An 11,265-nucleotide genomic window follows, 5' to 3' on the forward strand; every position below is an offset into this window, starting at 1 on the left:
AGCTCTAGAAGATTCGATAACTTTCTGGTCATTCTCAGTTGCAAAAATGTTGTTTTCAGGTATTAAAATGTGTAACCAGATTTAAATAAAAGCTCTAATGTCTCATCTCGCTTCTCTGACAAGTTTACAATGACCCCGGCTTGGGACCTACAGTGGGAAAAGGGGCATGATGACTTTTCCGCTCTTCCTTGCTTTCCTTCTACATCCCTGATGCTGGCTCCTGTGCCTTCTACTTTTGCCCTCAAAGGTACATCCACAACCTCTTCTCAGTGGATTTTTTCACTTGGAAGACGCTACCTTTTTTTTTTTTTTTTTAAGGATGTTTAATTAGTTAATTTATTTGAGAGAGAGAGAGTACGTGCAGGAGCAGGGGATAGGGGCAGAGAGAGAAGCAGACTCTCTGCTGAGCAAAAAGCTCATACTAGCTCCTTTAAAAAAAAAAAAAAGATGTATTTATTTATTTATTTCAGAGAGAGAACATAAGCTGGGGGAGGGGCAGAGGGAAAAGGAGAAGCAGACTGCCCAATGAGCAGGGAGCCCAATGTGGGGTCAATCCCAGGACCCTGAGGTCATGACCTGAACCAAAGGCAGACACTAACCAACTGAGCCACACAGGTGCCCCAGGTCCTTTTGTTTTTCCTCCTTATACCTACCAGTGGACACCTTTCCATGCAAGCACATAAATGCTTTCATTCTTTTTAATGACCTTATTTGTGTTTCAAAGAATAAAGATATATTTTAAAAACCAAGCTCTTAAATGGTAGACAGTTCAGTTGTTTTTACTTACTTATATTTTTAGGATTTTATTTATTTATTTGACAGAGAGATAGAGAAAGAGCACAATAAGGAGAACAGCAGGCAGAGGGAGGGAGAGAGAAGCAGGTTCTCTGCTGAGCATGGAACCTGATGTGGGGTTTGATCCCAGGACCCTGGAATCAAGACCTGACTTAAAGGCCAAGGCTTAATCAACTGGGCCACCCAGGCGCCCCTTATTTTTTTGCTATTTTGAACCTCTTTGCAACAAGCACCCTTGACATGCATCTTATATATTTATTTCGATGTGATATATTACTAAAAGCAGGATTACTGGATTAGCAATAAACTCCAAAAAGATTCTTTATTTTTACATGGAGAAATTAAAACCCAACACAAAATGTTCATACAACATTTCTTTACAACCACTATTGAAGGAAGCATTATTATTCTTTAGAGTTTTTGTAGACTGGCAATTCAGATGTGAAAATGGAAAAATCCCAGTGCTAGATCTGAGAAGAGTTAAGAAGATAAAGGCAAGAAAAATACCTCAGCTGTCTCCTTCCCTTTCCGTAAATTTTATTGTACACATACTGCCCAACAGTGATGGAATAAAAAGATGTAAGGCCAAAGGAGAGAGCAGTCACTGGAGTTCGTGGAATTCACATTCTTTGCAACACAGAATTTGTTGTCTTTTTTTCAGAACCAAATTTACATGCTGAGTTGCAAGGGGTGACAAGGATGACCATTCAAATAACAAATAGTCTCTTCATAGGATGGTCAAGCTATAAATTGCGGTTATATCCAGGGTCCTGGAATTCACCATATATATACCCTTATGTTTAATGATAATGATAGGTAGCATTCCAGCATTCATTTTGCTCTTTGTATTTGACTGCTAATATGTTGTGATAACTTCAAAATATTTTAAATAAACTTAGTTCTTTTCTGATATTCAAAGAAATACATTCTCTTTCAAAAGAAGAGGAAAAGCATTAGAGGTGTACAAACAGATTTATTCATAATCCCACTACCTAGAGGCTTAGAGAACAAATTCTGCTGTTTGGATTCTGACTTAACACAAATATTGCAGAGTCTGTAATAATGGAGTATCGTTCCCTGCTGGAAGTGTCCTGAATTGCAGGTTATGCAGGTGATCAATCATCTCAAAGGAAGAAATGAAAGAAAGGGAGTGATAGATTTGTTTACCTTTATCTCAAGACAAAAACCTTTAGAAAATTAAGTAAGAGGAATGGGGGGTAGGCGGGCAGCTGGGGGAGGAGGGAAGAAGCAAAGGCTTGGGCTCAGAGGAGGAACACAGATGTGATGGAGAGGGCTTTGAAAGAGGTTCATTCATTCAGCTCTCTTGCTGTACCGCATCTGTGCATGTTACTGTTAAATTTCCTCATGTTTTTATTGGCTAAATCAACTTCAACTTCAACTACTAGTTGAAGACAGCTTAAACCTGCTATTTTGATTGAATAGCAGTTGGGAGCAAACTGAAGCATAGGCTCTCCAAATTTAAAAATCAGGCAAAATGAATGTTTTTATCTAACTTTCGTTTCTGTGACTTTATGAGAGCAAGATAAAAGAAAAAACAAAAAACAAAGACAAATCCAACCTAATGCTTCTCTTAGTGTGTGAGAGGCTAGGTGTGGAGAACTGGCAGAGTGGCTACGAGCAGAGACCATGACCCAGGGACCCGGGAAGTGAAATTTATTTGCAGAAGCAAAATAAAGGGGCCCTTGGCTGTGGCATGATTCTCTTCTGTTTAAATTGTGCTTGGAAATGTTTCTACTTTAATTATATTAGTTGCCACAGGAGGCCAACTGCTCAGGCATTGCCTAGGCAACCTTCTGTCATGGATGCAGACATGGACTAGGGGCCCAGGAAGGGCAGCTGGACCACAGCAGGGGTTTCTGACCTTGTCAAGTTTGAGGGTCTCCCTAAATGTCAAAATATTTCTGGTACCTCCACAGGTTGGTGTTTGTGTTTGGAGTGACTATGTATTTTGTAATTGTTCATTGCCGGGACAGCCTCCTACGTTAGGAAAACCCAAGCTCGTGGGTGAGATAGGTGCTGCTATTTTCTCAGGCTGCAAACAGTGCATGGTGTACACACTGATTCCTGCAGCTCCTTAGTTGCTCTGTGGCTCAATGTGGCACATGGGGACAGGTCTCCCAACACTGCTCCGGGAAAGTATAGAAACCCTCTCACTCCTTTTTTTTTTTTTTTAAGATTTTATTTATTTATTGTTTTATGTATTATTGTGCAAGTGCACAAGCAGGTGGAGTGGGAGATGGAGAATCAGGCTTCCTGCTGAGCCAGGATCCCAATGTGGGGCTTGATCCCACAACCCTGGGATCATGACCTGAGCGGAAGTCAGGCATCCCGAGATCTTTCACTCTTATCTCAGAGCAAAATAAATCAGCTGATAGATAGGCAAGTTGTCCAAATGCAGGGCCTCGGAACTTGTGTGCTGTGGACTTCTGCAGGATGGGGCATGTTGGTGGAGTTTGGGTTTCTTGACTTCACTGAAATCCTGTGCAAAATCTCATGTGTTTGTGCTTTTCACCGGGGTTTGTTGTTTCTGCAGATAGTCAAAAAGAGCCTAGTAGTTTGGAAAAAGTTCAGAACAGCTCTGCCTTAAAAGAGCAGTCTGCATCAAGACACAACTGAATGGAACAATGGCAACTGTGTGGGTTATCACTGCAATTGTCACAACAAATCTCAATTGCTGAGCATCTGCCACAGGCCAGGCACTGTGCTTGCAACTGTGGGGATATATTCTCATTTTACACCCCTGTAGTCTTCATGACTACCCTTGCCAGTAGGAGTTCATATCCCCTTATACAGAGTGAAGTTCTGAGGCCCAGAGAGTGTAAATACCCAGACAGAGTCCTATAGAAACAAAGTGACAGAGATAGGACATGCGCCCAACATCCTGGGAAGGTGACGGTCACTCAAATGAGGTGTCCTCCTGGGGAACCCACAAATACATCAGGGACTTTACTTTCCCTTTCTGGTTGTTCCTGGAGAGCTGCGGGCAGGGAGAAGACCTTGTTTTCATAATTAGAGTTGATCCAATGAGAAAATCCAGTCTTCACAGGTGAGGCTTGAGGTGAGGTCCCTCCTATCTGACAGGTAGATTCTCATCTTTAAACCCACAGAGACACTGGGCTGGTGCCAAGAGAAGCTGGCTCTGTTCTCTAAACCATAGCCATTCACTTTACCCATATAAGATGTGCAGCTCTCTTTAACCTGGGAAATAAACATTTTCATTAGGGACATCGAATATCTGGTACTTGGGTAGCAGTGGCCTTTCTGTTATTATTTATTCTTTGTCTGGAGATGGGCACCAAAAGCCTCTACTGGTGTGAGGCGACAAGGCAAGGGGAGGGTCTGTCTGGATCTTGTTGGAAGATCTTGGTGGGGGTCCCTAGGCCTAGGTGAGATCCTGGCCCAGGTCCAGTGTCTCTGTTCCCCTCTGTATTACCTGGCAAACTCCAAGCACCCTCCATGCCACTAACGTGTTGCCTTCACTGGGAGCCTTCCCTGACTTCCTAGAGCATCCTGGGCCCTCCTCCCCCCACAGGGACCTGTCCTGCCCTGCGTGCTCTGACCCTTTCCCCATGGTTTCAATCCTGGGAGAGGGGGGCAGTGTGTCCTTTATCTCTGTGTCCCAGCACTTAACAAGGACTTAGGAAGTTACTCTGAGGAAGGCACAAACAAGCCCCAATCCAAAACTAATAAAGACTCTAAGGGAGGGTATATTGTAAGTGGCAGGACCTTTATTCCAATTAGGTTAAGTCACAAGGGAGGGTTCGGGAAGACAAGTAGATCATGATCCAGACCCAGGAACATCACCAAAGCCCTCTCTACCTCTCACTTAAGCTTCTCTTGCCTTTCAGCTTCATCCTCAGACAAGAGCTCGGTGAGATAGGGCCCAGGCAGAAGGCATCATAGAACCTTCACCCATCGCAGCCTCCAGGTCAAGGGCTACAGTCCACCTCAACCTCTCCCATAAGCTGTGTGACCCCAGGCAAGTTACTTAACCCCTTGGGGCCTCATTTCCCTACCAGGGGAATGAGGCCCCTTATTTCCATACAGGGCCTATCTCATTCAAAGGGCTTTTGTGAGAATTACATAGCCAGTACATGTAACATGCTTTGTATATTGCCTATAATACTGTCATAAATGTTAGCTATTGCTACTATAATCACTATTATTATTCATTTCCAGCTCAACAACCTATACATGCTTTTCATTAGCCATATGATAAACTCAAAATTCTGTTTTTCATCAACTCCTATAATTTACCTCCAATCCCCATCCAGGCTTATGACTCTTGAAGAGGAAAAACACACTCCTGTGTATTATTTCTCCTTTACTCTCATGCTGCTGCCACATTTCACTTCACTTCTGACACTTCTGACACCACAAGTGTGGGGAGTATCCCCATGCAATTTTCTGGGACACCATGATTCCCTTCAATTCTGACATAATCTACCTGGGGTCAGTGTCAGATCGCACAATGTAAGGGCTCCATCCCACGAGACGGTCCCACTTCAGACACCACTCACACATCCTAGGTCACCTGGACATCTAACCAATGTTCCTACAATGCCTCCTTGGGTTCAGTCATTTGCTAGAATAGCTCACAGGACTCAGGAAAACACATGTTGACCAGTTTGTTATATGATAAAGGATATGATAAAAGGTATGGAAGAATAGCCGGGTAAAGAAGTATATAGGGCAAGGTCTTGGAGGGTCCCAAGCATGGGAGCTTCTGTTTCCATGGAGTTGGGGTGTACCAAACTCCCAGCATGTGGACGTCTCCACCAGCCCAGAAGCTCCTTGGGATTTTTATACTACTACTTTTACACTACTGGGATTTTTATGGAGGCTTCGTCACATAGGCATGATCAATCATTGACTCCATTCCGGCCCTTCACATCTCTCTGGAGAGCAAGGGGTGGGACTGAAAATTGCAAGCTTCTGCTCATAGCTTTGTCTTTCTTCTGACTGGCCCCAATCCAGAGACCCACTGAACCAGAGAGACTCCTATCACTCAGCAAATTCCAAGAGATTTAGGAGCCTTGTGTCAGGAGCCAGGGTCAAAGGCCAAATATTAGAACAAAAGATGCTCCTAGTAGTCTTTTTGCTTAGGAAACTATAAAGGCTTAGGAGCCCTGTGTCAGGACAAGGAGCAGAGACCAATATATATTTCTCATTGTTTCATGCATCTGACACTCTAGTCCAGCCTCTGGATCTTTACTGCTGTTCTCCTACCTGCTATGCCTAACTTCTAGTTTTCTGCTTCTTCAATTCCCCTTCAATATTCATGACCCCAGGGATTCCATGAAGGGCTCGACTCCTGTGAAATCTGGCCTGGACACCGAAGCCCACATAGGGGTAGGACTTGATTTTCTTCTCCCATTTCATGTATAAAGACCCCTAGAAGGCAGAGCTGGCTCTGTCTGCTCCATATGCCCAGAGCCAGGTGGGTGCAGCACTTGGTGAAGTCTTCTTGAGTGAATTTGTTTTCTGCTTTGGTGCTCGAGAAACTTCCCAAATCTGGTTTTATTAAGATGAAATACTCCCTTTATTCTGATTTTCTTGGAAGGAAACAGAATCAAAGAAATAAACCCTGAAACTGCTACAGTTTTATATAGAAAGCATTATTTCTGAGCTAAATGATTTTTTTCCTGAAGGAAAATTTAGAAATTGTAGCTCCTGGTGGAATTAAAGGAATGGAAATGAAGTCATGCATAGATTCACAGCATCTGAAGAACTCTGTTTTGGACCCTATTTTGCTAACTTCTACAACTTGGTATAAAAAATTCAAGCTTCTGGGCCCACTTCAGCTTTGCAGTAACATGTGTCCCTTGGGCTTCTCCCTAAATTGCATTTTTTCCTAGTTTCAGTCAATTATTTGCCTTGGAATGCATTAGCTTTTCTGAGTACTTCTACAAAACCTGATTCTTCTGGTCATTTGTTGGCAAAGAAACCCTTTGATTTTGAACCAAAATGTCCTCACAGATCACTTGGAGACTAGGGTGGCAGGGAACTGCTTTACCTTACCTTCTTCCACCTTGTCTCCCCTTTCCTTCCCTCCCCACCCCCAGTGTCTTACCTCCCACAGATATTACAATGTTCTCTCAGAACTATGCCTATTTGGTCTTCTAATCCTTCAGCCTTGAAGTCAAGTCCCTGTTAGTTCAGGAGGTTTACCCTGACCTCAGATCAGATGATGTGGTGCAGAGGCAATGAATGTCAAACATGTGTGTGGACACATGTGTCCCTACAAGCGTGTGTGTGTGTGCATGAACATACACATGTATGAACATACACATGTGTCCAGACAAATGTATGGATAAATGTCTATAAAGCATATGTGTGCCTGTGTATGTTGATGTACATATGCCTCTTTGTGTGTGTGTGTGTGTGTGTGGCATAGCTGAGTCTGTGGGGCTGGGTGATGGTGAAGGCTTGTACTAGGAAGACGTGGCAATAGGCCAAAATAGGGACACTTGCATGTAGGAGCGCTCATACCACGTTGGTATTCATGTTACCTCTCTGTTCTCTGCAGATACCTCCTATTTACTTTGGAGTAGGGCAACTGTTGAAGTAATATCAATCATTTAAATCGTATCAACATTTCCCCACATACACTGTTTCTTTTATCTCGCAAAATAAGAAGAGGAAATACATACATGACAAACTCGGAGTTTAACAACTCGAACCAGTGAGTGCTTCCTGTGTACCTATTATGTCAGTTCCCCACTCACCCCTGACTCCTTGCTCTTTTGCAAGCTGTCCTTGTAGTAGCCTCTTCTTTGGCCTCTGTCTTCTCAGTATCCCTTTTCTGTCATCAATCCTCCAGTCTGTTTACTGGTCCTTATATTCAGTTCTCTCTGTTAAAAGGACTGGTGTGGGTTCTGTTTTCCAGCAGACCTAACTGACACAGACTCACCTGCTACTGCTTGATCCCATTCATTTGTCTTTCAAGATCTTCCCTCATTCAGGGCAAATGCTGATATTCTCTGAAGTTTATCCAATCTCCCCTGCCTGGGTCCATCATCCGTCCAGTACTTAATCCAGAATCTTGGGTACCATCCTTGATTCCTCTCCCCTGCTCTCCCACAGCCCCCATTGGTTAGAAAGGGCAGAGTCCACCTTGACTCTGTCTCCTAGCCCAGGTATCCATGCTTGTGGTAGCAGTCCTCTCGTCTTTTCCCTTGGCCCCCCACAACTCATTTCCCACCCAGAACCAAAAGTAATATTACTGAAATATAAGTAAGGCTGTCACATTACCTAGCTTAACATCTTTCAACAGGTTCCTGAGGCACATGCCCTCTATGATGACGATTGATCCTGACAAGACCACTTTCTTGTCCTTCTCTCCTCCTCCTTCTTTCCTGCACAGCAGCCTCTCCAGCTATGTTTCTGTTTCTTTAACATGCCAAGCCCTTCCCTAACTCAGGACCTTAGCGTCTACTGTCCTTCTATCTGGAATGCTCTTCTCCTCTGCTTGTCACATGGCTGGCTCTTCCCAATTCTTAAGGAAACAGCTTTAAATTCGCCTCCTCAGGAGCCCTTCACTGACACCCTTTGTCTTGATCTGTGGGGGTGGCTGTAACAAAGTGTTACAGACTGAGTGTCTCATAAACAACAGAAATTTCTTTTTCACAGTTCTGGAGGCTGGAAGTCTAAAATCAGCATGGTCAGGATCCAGGGAGGGCCCTCTTCTGGGCTGCAGACTGCTGGCTTCTTATATCCTCATGTGATGGAAAGAGAGAGAGAGAGAGCCAGTTCTCTGGCTTCTTCTTGTAAGGGCACTAATCCGATTCACAAGGGCTCCACCCTCATGACCGAATCACTTCCTGAGGCCCCACCTCCAAATAGGATCACCGTGGGATGAACATTTCAACATATGAATTTGAGAGGAGGGGTGCAAACATTCAGTCCATTGCACTCTCTTTACAGAGGTGCTAAGTGAATGAATGAATCTAGAGTGGACATCAAAAGAGAAAAAGAGGGGCACCTGGGTGGCTCAGTGGGTTAAGCCGCTGCCTTCGGCTCAGGGCATGATCTCAGGGTCCTGGGATCGAGTCCCGCATCGGGCTCTCTGCTCAGCAGGGAGCCTGCTTCCCTCTCTCTCTCTCTCTGCCTGCCTCTCTGTCTACTTGTGATTTCTCTCTGTCAAATAAATAAATAAAATCTTAAAAAAAGAGAGAGAGAAAAAGAAAAGAAAGGGAAAAGAGGAAGAAAAGGAGAGGTGTACATAAACCATTATTTACTTAGCTAGAGACTCTGCCAACATGCTGCAAGCTGTTTTAGAGTAGACGTGGCCACTCACTATCTGTTCCTGTAGCCATAGAAGCTTCACTGAAGAAAGTGGATAGAGGTGTTGGAATATGTAGACATACAGAGACACTATGGCTCAACACAGTGGCATGTACTTGTGAATTTCTTGCTTACATTTGACATATATACATTTATGTATGTGTACCACGGTGAGCATACATATTTGCATCTTATAAAAACTCATCCTCTTTGGGGCACCTGGGTGGCTCAGTGGGTTTAAGTCTCTGCCTTTAGTTCAGATCATGATTCCAGGGTCCTGGGATCGAGCCCTGAATCGGCCTCTCTGCTTAGCAGGGAGCCTGCTTCCTACTCTCTCTCTGCCTGCTTCTCTGCCTACTTGTGATCTCTATCTGATAAATAAATAAAATCTTAAAAAAAAAAAAACCTCATCCTCTTTAACAGCATTTTCCACTTTGTATCATGCTGTCAGCTATACTGCTTATTTAAAACTGAGGACAATCCTGAGAGCCAGAGAGAGGAGCATTATTCTCATTTCATTAAAGATCATCTGTAAAATGGCACATCAAACCAGATCATTGGATAGATGAGGAAGCTGACACCCCGAGTGCGAGAGGGACTTCCTCAAGGTCACACAGCCAGTTAGTGAAGAGCTAGTGTTAAAACCAGATCCCTGCCTCCTTTTTTATACCTTGGGAAGGACCCTGGGTGGGAGGCATGCCGCATGATGTGCAGGGGGTCCAATGCCAATCATGTCTTGCGTTTGATAGAATCCTACTGGTTAGGTGGGCCCCAGAGAATGCAGCCAACTGCTGTGGTCACTGAAGGTAAGGCTTGTGTTCTCCAGAGAGGCAGAATCAGGGTGCTGAGGCTTATCTGATTCTGGCCACACTTGCGCTGTGTGTAGGTGTGATCATTGTAATGCAATATTCATACCACTCTCTTTTTGTTAGTTTAATTTCATTTTAGTTTATCAGTAGTAAAATCCCTACTGGCATGTCATTTAATTTGCTCCCTGTGCTAATGATGATTCTGAAGCCTTTTACAGAAATGATTATATGGTAATACCAAAGCCGATGGTGGATTCAAGCCATCATTTACAGTAATAGGATCATAACGAAGCTCCCTGGGGGATTTCTTCTTGTAATACTGTTGGGAAGCGGGGCAGAATCTGCTCAACTTCATCTCACATTATTAGAAGATCCTCAGTGGGGACTTCTCACGGGAAGAGGCCCTCCCTGGCTTTGACGTTGAGGCTCAGGACAAAATAAAGTGTGGTAAAGCAGTGGCTCTAGGGTGAAGCTAGAGCTATCAGCAGGGCAACTCATGAAAAGGATGGGATCAGAGAAGGTGGTGAGTAGTGACTGCCTCTTTCCATGCCCACTTCCACTTCCCTGTGTAGAGCCTTGGCATGCAGACTGATATGTGGGGACATTCAGAGGAGGGTCATTCTGTGCATGGCTTTCCAGCAGTACTGTGTCCCACCCCAGTACTGATGTGCGGTATGAGCAACATCAAACCAGGCACTGAGGACCGAATGAATGAGATCCCATTTCTGCCCTACAGAGTGGGGACAGATGCGAGCACCTGAGTTTCAAGGGCTGGAATAGATGTTTCTGTGGGGGATGGGAGCCGGGGGAGGAAAGTTTGTACTTAGTGAGCATCCAGGGGAGGAGGGAGCTGTCATCCTGACCTAGGGGATCAGCAAAGGTTTCCAAGAAGTAGTTGAACTGTGTCTTAAGAACTGGTGGTGTTTTCCTGGCAGAAATGGGATAGGGCTCAGAAGAAGGTCATTCCAGGAAGATGGGCCTTGTTAGGCCAGAAACCCTTGGGGCTTCCTATTGTCTGAAGGGCCAGGTCAGGTTCTGTGATGAAGCTGGAGCTGTCCTGTGACTCTGTCATTCTTTCCTGCCTTGCTTCAAAGGACCATAGAGGAGCCTCCAACCAGGTATTCCACTGTTCCTCCTTTGTTGTAGGGACCAGCAGAAGTGTAGAGAGGAGGGAGAGCTCTCATTCTTTATGGCTCAGAGGCAGACCTCAGACCATGGGATAAAGCTATGGGAAGGCAAGTTCAGGCTCTGTAGTTGGGAGAGCATTCTAACAACATCGGCAGCTTACTGTTGAAATAGACTACATGGTGAGGTAAGGAGCTCCCCCTCAATCAGTGACTTGCCCAAACACCAA

The sequence above is a fragment of the Mustela nivalis genome (genome assembly GCF_964662115.1).
Source record: "Mustela nivalis genome assembly, chromosome: 1".
NCBI lineage: Eukaryota > Metazoa > Chordata > Mammalia > Carnivora > Mustelidae > Mustela > Mustela nivalis.